The sequence below is a fragment of the Scyliorhinus canicula genome, chromosome 8 (assembly GCF_902713615.1).
Source record: "Scyliorhinus canicula chromosome 8, sScyCan1.1, whole genome shotgun sequence".
Classification (NCBI taxonomy): Eukaryota; Metazoa; Chordata; class Chondrichthyes; order Carcharhiniformes; family Scyliorhinidae; genus Scyliorhinus; species Scyliorhinus canicula.
In genome coordinates, this window is record NC_052153.1 from 66077961 (window position 1) to 66084345 (window position 6385).

Sequence of the window (6385 nt, forward strand, 5' to 3'; positions counted from 1 at the left end):
CCAGTGTTCATTCGCTGCTGCAGCCCGTGTTCATTCTCTGCTGCAGCCCGTGTTCATTCGCTGCTGCAGCCCGTGTTCATTCTCTGCTGCAGCCCGTGTTCATTCTCTGCTGCAGCCCGTGTTCATTCTCTGCTGCAGCCCGTGTTCATTCTCTGCTGCAGCCCGTGTTCATTCTCTGCTGCAGCCCGTGTTCATTCTCTGCTGCAGCCCGTGTTCATTCTCTGCTGTAGCCCGTGTTCATTCTCTGCTGTAGCCCGTGTTCATTCTCTGCGGCAGCCCGTGTTCATTCTCTGCTGCAGCCCGTGTTCATTCTCTGCGGCAGCCCGTGTTCATTCTCTGCTGCAGCCAGTGTTCATTCGCTGCTGCAGCCCGTGTTCATTCTCTGCTGCAGCCCGTGTTCATTCTCTGCTGCAGCCCGTGTTCATTCTCTGCTGCAGCCCGTGTTCATTCTCTGCTGCAGCCCGTGTTCATTCTCTGCTGCAGCCCGTGTTCATTCTCTGCTGCAGCCATTGTTCATTCTCTGCTGCAGCCCGTGTTCATTCTCTGCTGCAGCCCGTGTTCATTCTCTGCTGCAGCCCGTGTTCATTCTCTGCTGCAGCCCGTGTTCATTCTCTGCTGCAGCCCGTGTTCATTCTCTGCTGCAGCCATTGTTCATTCTCTGCTGCAAATGGCTGTTGCCTTGCTGAGTCTTCATAGAATCATAGAATTTACAGTACAGAAGGAGGCCATTTAGCCCATCAAGTCTGCACCGGCTCTTGGAAAGAGAACCCTATTTAAGCCCACAGCTCCACCCTATCTCCGTAATCCCACCAAACCTTTTGGACACTAAGGGGCAATTTAGCATGGCCAATCCACCTAACCTTCACATCTTTGGAATGTGGGAGGAAACCGGAGCACCCGGAGGAAACCCATGCAGACACGGGGAGAAAGTGCAAACTCCACACAGTTACCAAAGGCCGGAATTGAACTCGGGTTCCTGGAGATGAGAGGCAGCAGTGCCAACCACTATGTCACCGATCATATTGAGTCGCTGTCAAATACAATTCTGTCTTCACCCATTATCTAGTCATACTGGATATCTGGTTAGCAGTCAGGAGTGGGCTGCGTAGCTGATTTTGCCTATTCAATGCAGGAACACTAAACCTGACTGTAATACCCTAATTATTGCCCTCATCAAGATCAGTTAACTTAAAATAGACCAGTGTTTGAAATTAGAATTACATTGAACATACAGCCGCAAAACTGGCCAGTCATCCCAACTGGTCTATGGTGATGTCTGTACTCCACATTAATCAATCACTTCTGTCATCAGTTTACTGCTGACTGTGGATTGGGGGGGGGGGGGGGGGGGGGGGGGGGGGGGGGGGGGGGGTTTGCTAATAAAAATTTATATATATGGTACTTTCTAATGTAGAACAAAAACTCTCATGCCAGGCTAGTAATTGGCCCAGATAGAGTTTCATTAATAGGACATATTTGGGCTATACGTCATATGGTCAGGCAATGCTATAACTGCAGATAAAATAGCTCAACTCAGGGACCGGCGGGTTCTAGTGCTCAGGTCTATGGTGTTGGACGCATAACATTTCTGCATTCAGTTAATTCAGCCACTTCTTAATGTCACATGGAATTAATGTTTTTAACATTGTTAGTTTGGCACAGAATATGATGCAGAATGTGCGATATTTTGTGATCCATGTTCATGGGAAAGAATGTGGAATTTAAGAAATGTTAAGCTAGTAGAATCATAGAATCTACGGCACAGAGAGAGGCCCTTTGGCCCAAACTGGTCCATGCCAACCATGATCATCTGAGCTAACCCCATTTGCTTCCATTTGGCCCATATTCCTCTCAATCTTTCCTATCCATGCACCTGTCCAAATGCCTTTTAATAGAATCATAGAATCTAAGGCACAGAGTGGGAAAGTGAAAGTTGATAGTGAACCTTCAAATTGCATTTCTACATTTTGCTCCAAAGTAGAGATCTTGGCATTGCTCCTTTGCATTATGGCATTTGGATGAAACCTTGAATTTGGACCATTTATTTTACTATATGGCTCAACCATTCGTTGGATAGATTCAATGGACTTCCTGAGTGCTTTGTTGGACTACTTCAACCCGTCACCTATCAGCACAAGATTGGAACTGTCACTGTCGTGCGGAGTCTGAACGTTCTCCCTGTGTCTACGTGGGTTTCCTTCGGGTGCCCCGGTTTCCTCCCACAGTCCAAAGATGTGCAGTTCGGTGAATTGGCCATACTAAATTGCCCAAAAAATCAGGTGGGATTATGGGGAGAGAGTGGGGGATTGGGCCTAGGTGGGGTGCTCGATCAGAGCAAGGGTCAGTGCAGACTCGATGGGCTGAAAGGCCTCCATCTGCACTGTAGGGATTCTATGAGGAGAAATTTCTTCACCCAGAGAGTGGTGAATCTGTCAAATCCACAACCGCAGAATGTAGTTGAGGCCAAAACGTTGTGTAATTTCAAGAAGGAATTAGATGCCACTCTTGGGGCTAAAGGAATCAAAGGATTGGGGAGAGGCGGGATCAGGGTATTGAACTTGATGAACAGCCATGATCATAATGAATGGTCGGGCAGGCTTGAAGGGCCTCCTCCTGCTTTGATTTTACATGTGTGTTTCGATGCGGCTGCATGGAGCACAAATCTCCTGTCCTCTTTCAGGACATGATGTGGAGATGCCGGCGTTGGACTGGGGTGAGCACAGTAGGAAGTCTTACAACACCAGGTTAAAGTCCAACAGGTTTGTTTCAAACACTGGCTTTCGGAGCACTGCTCCATTCACCTGAGGAAGGAGCAGTGCTCCGAAAGCTAGTGTTTGAAACACACCTGTTGGACTTTAACCTGGTGTTGTAAGACTTCTTACTCTTTCAGGCCGACAGCATTCAACCTATAATTCATGCCACTTTGCCAGTACCCTTACTGTTACCTGCCCATTAGCCAGCCCATACTGCTGTTGTCCATGCCATGATGATGATGCCCACAGTTGGTTTAAGACAGGAGCTGTTAAGTCTCCTCCGTTGAAGGTCAGCAGCCTTCCACCAGGCATGTTGCAGTCACTGAATAGCACAGCATTGTAGTGCTAGAAACAGGCCAAAGACAGGAACAAAGGGAATATAGAGTGATTATTTGACTTTTGTATGCAGCATGATGTGATTTTACTTGTAAATTTGGTTTGGAATACTTTATTTGTATGCAATTCAGTCAAGCAGATGTTGTGATAGGCAGTGACAGGAGGGGAAGAGAAGGTGTGAGATTGTTGGTGAATGGGGAATTGGAGTTTAATTTACTGATACCACTTCATGGACAGTTTGGACTGAAATGGGTTGTCCACATTTCCTCCTCCATTCTTCTTCCTCCTCATTCTCCGATTCGTCCTCATGCTCATGCCCCTATCGACTGGCAGCTTATGCAACATGTAACAGATCATCATGATTCTTCATACCTGCTCTGAAGAGTAGGGCATGGTTTCTTCAGAGGTGTCCTGGAAGCGGCCCCGAAAGCAGATGCATTGTTTCATCTGCCAATGATCTACTCAATCACATTCTGTCTGGCAGTATGGCTCTCATTGTGTGCATGCTGCCCACGTATGTAGGTTGCGCACTTGCATCATCAGTTACATGGTCATCAGTTAGCTCGTGTCCCTAGTATCCTTTGGTTTGGTTTTCATTTGATTGCCACAGACTGTAAGCATTAATGATTGCTCCTAGGATATTGGACATCTCTGTATGTGGTCACACACCAATTTGAGATGGAAGAAGTGTTATCTCTTTTAACCTTTTAAAAATATTTTTTATTCTCCTTTTTCACATTTTCTCCCAAATTTACACTCAATAATAAACAATAATCAGTAACGAATGTAATGTCAATCCCCACATCAACAACAACGATCCCAGCCTCCCACCAAACCCCAGACATTAGCATGCACGTTAACATACACAAATTTCAAAAAGGAATCAGGAATCACCCATAGTCACCATTACCACATACAGTCCGCCTTCCCCAACCATCCCAGCAGCAGCCCCCCCCCCCCCCCCCCCCACCCCCACTAATGTTCGATGTGATCCAATTCTCGAAAGTGCATAATGAATAACGCCCATGAATTGTAGAACCCCTCCATCCTTCCCCTCGGTTCAAATTTGACCTTTTCAAGCATCATGAATTCCAGCAGGTCCCTCTGCCACGCCAGGGCACAGGGTGGAGAGGTTGATCTCCACCCTAACAGGATCCGCCTTCGGGCGATCAACGAGGCGAAGGCTGCAACATCTGCCTCCGCACTCGTTTCCAACCCCGGCTGGTCGAACACCCCGAATGCGGCCTCCCCAGGGCCCAGGTCCAGTTTCACGGGCACCACTTTAGAGATGACCCTAAACGCCTCCTTCCAGTAATCCTCCAGCTTTGGACAGGACCAAAACATATGAACATTGCCCGCCGCAATGTTCACACACATCTTCTACCCACTCAAAGAGCCGGCTCATACTCGCCCTTGTAAGGTGCGCTCTGTATACCACCTTCAGCTGTATCAGCCCCAATCTCGCACACGAGGTGGAGGCGTTCACTCTCCGGAGAACCCCTCCTCCATACCCTCTCCCAACTCTTCCTCCCCCTTTGCCTTGATCCCTTCGAGCGGCGTCTTCTCCTCCTCCAAAATAGCCCCGTAAACCGCCGATACTACTCCCTTCTCCAGTCCCCCTGTCATCCCTTTCAATTTTAATGTAGGGCAGAGCAAAGTGCGTGCAGTGAAAGGCATCTTTCCTGATGAGAAATCCCGCAATCCTGACAAAGCCACTTGCTCGCTCACCTGGCTTCCCTCTGACAAAAGACAATTAAAGGTACTTTGCCCGTCTTGGCTCGAGTAAGTCTCAGTGACTGTTAACTTCAAACTGCAAGGTGCTGTAACTATCTCCAGCTCCTGTGTGGAAGGAGCAAGATAGAGGGGGCGGGATTCCTCGACCCCCCACTGGGTCAGAGAAGTGCCAGGGGGGCGGCTGAATTCTCCGGCGCCGGAGATTTGGGGCCCACCGATCGGTGGACGGGTCTGTGCCACGGGGGCACTCTATTCCTACGTGCCAGCCATGTAAGCCTCCGCGATGGCCGGCGCGAAGGTGAACCCCCCCCCTGTGCGCGTGCGCGGGGATGACGTCAGCAGCCGCTGACGCTCCCGCACATGCGCAGACCCGCACCGGCCGGCTGAGTCCCTTCGGCCCCGGCTGGCGCGGCGCCAAAAGCCTTCAATGCTGGCCGGCGGGGCACAAACCACTCCAGCGCCGGCCTAGCCCCTGAAGGTGCAGAGGATTCCGCACCTTTGGGGCAGTCCAACGCCGGAGTGGTTCCTGCCACTCCACTGCGAATCCCGCTCCTGGTCTTTGCCACAGCCACCTTTACAACCACTGGCAATGCAGTGCTTTCTCTGCTCTGAGGCTGTAGTTGTGACAGCAGCAAAAGGAAGATTTCAGTGATGATATCCTTACTGTGAAGTAAGCAAAACATCATTCAGTGCCTGCTGCATCCCTACCTGTCAATCTTTTGAGCTTGAAACAAAGGTAGAAAACATCAAACACTTGTAGAATCGTAGCAGAAGGTGAAGAATCAATCACCAACAAACCTACTGGTCATTGGTAATCCCTTTAAATTGGTCTGGTAGGAGAAATCCCTTCTACTGCTGAATCTGGGTTCAGCTCTCGACTGGCAGGTTAACAGAGGACATTAGTAGGTGTGCTGAGCTCCAAATGACACCATTGGTGTTAAATTGTGGGGAGACTGCACGGCCTCGTCATCATGGGTTTAAAATCACCAGTTTAAATCTACTGCAGATCAACACAAGTGAAACCCCTTCTTCATATTCCATTAAAATTCCTGTGTAAAACAAACGTAGGTAATATCTATTCAGTTGACAATTAGTGTGCATCAGCAGCAAAATCCTGTCCCTAATTTAACATTACTGTACATGAAATTCTCATTCAGAGAAGCCACAGAGTGAGGTGGGCAATTGAAGTTGTCGGTACAAGGGTACTCTTCTGAAGCTGCAAATGAGGCATAGCATTGAGGCACAGTTGAAGGATTTTTTCCCCCTTCTACACCCATTTGTGTTCCCCTTAGCCTCTGAGTGTTTGGTGCAACCCGGATACCTGCAATTATGTACACCAGTTCTCAGCAATAATTTTCCCTACCTTGATTAAACCAAAAATGTACTGGATTAAAAAAACTTGAGAACAATACTCATGTATTGTTGGTAAGCTAGATATGTTCTGGATTTTATAAAAAATGAGAAAAGTGCTTTTAATAAGCTGAACACACATATTTTGGAGACACTCCCTTAAGAGTAGTTACTGCATAGCTGTGGTTTTTACAATGTGACTTTGGTTCCCA

The 6385-nt window shown here is 48.3% G+C and overlaps 1 protein-coding gene across 2 annotated transcripts in view; it reads right to left on the reverse strand.

The window, feature by feature from the left end:
- Positions 1-6385, reverse strand: part of dock8 (dedicator of cytokinesis 8) — a 368411-nt gene that overhangs the window by 165516 nt on the left and 196510 nt on the right. The window lies entirely within an intron of this gene.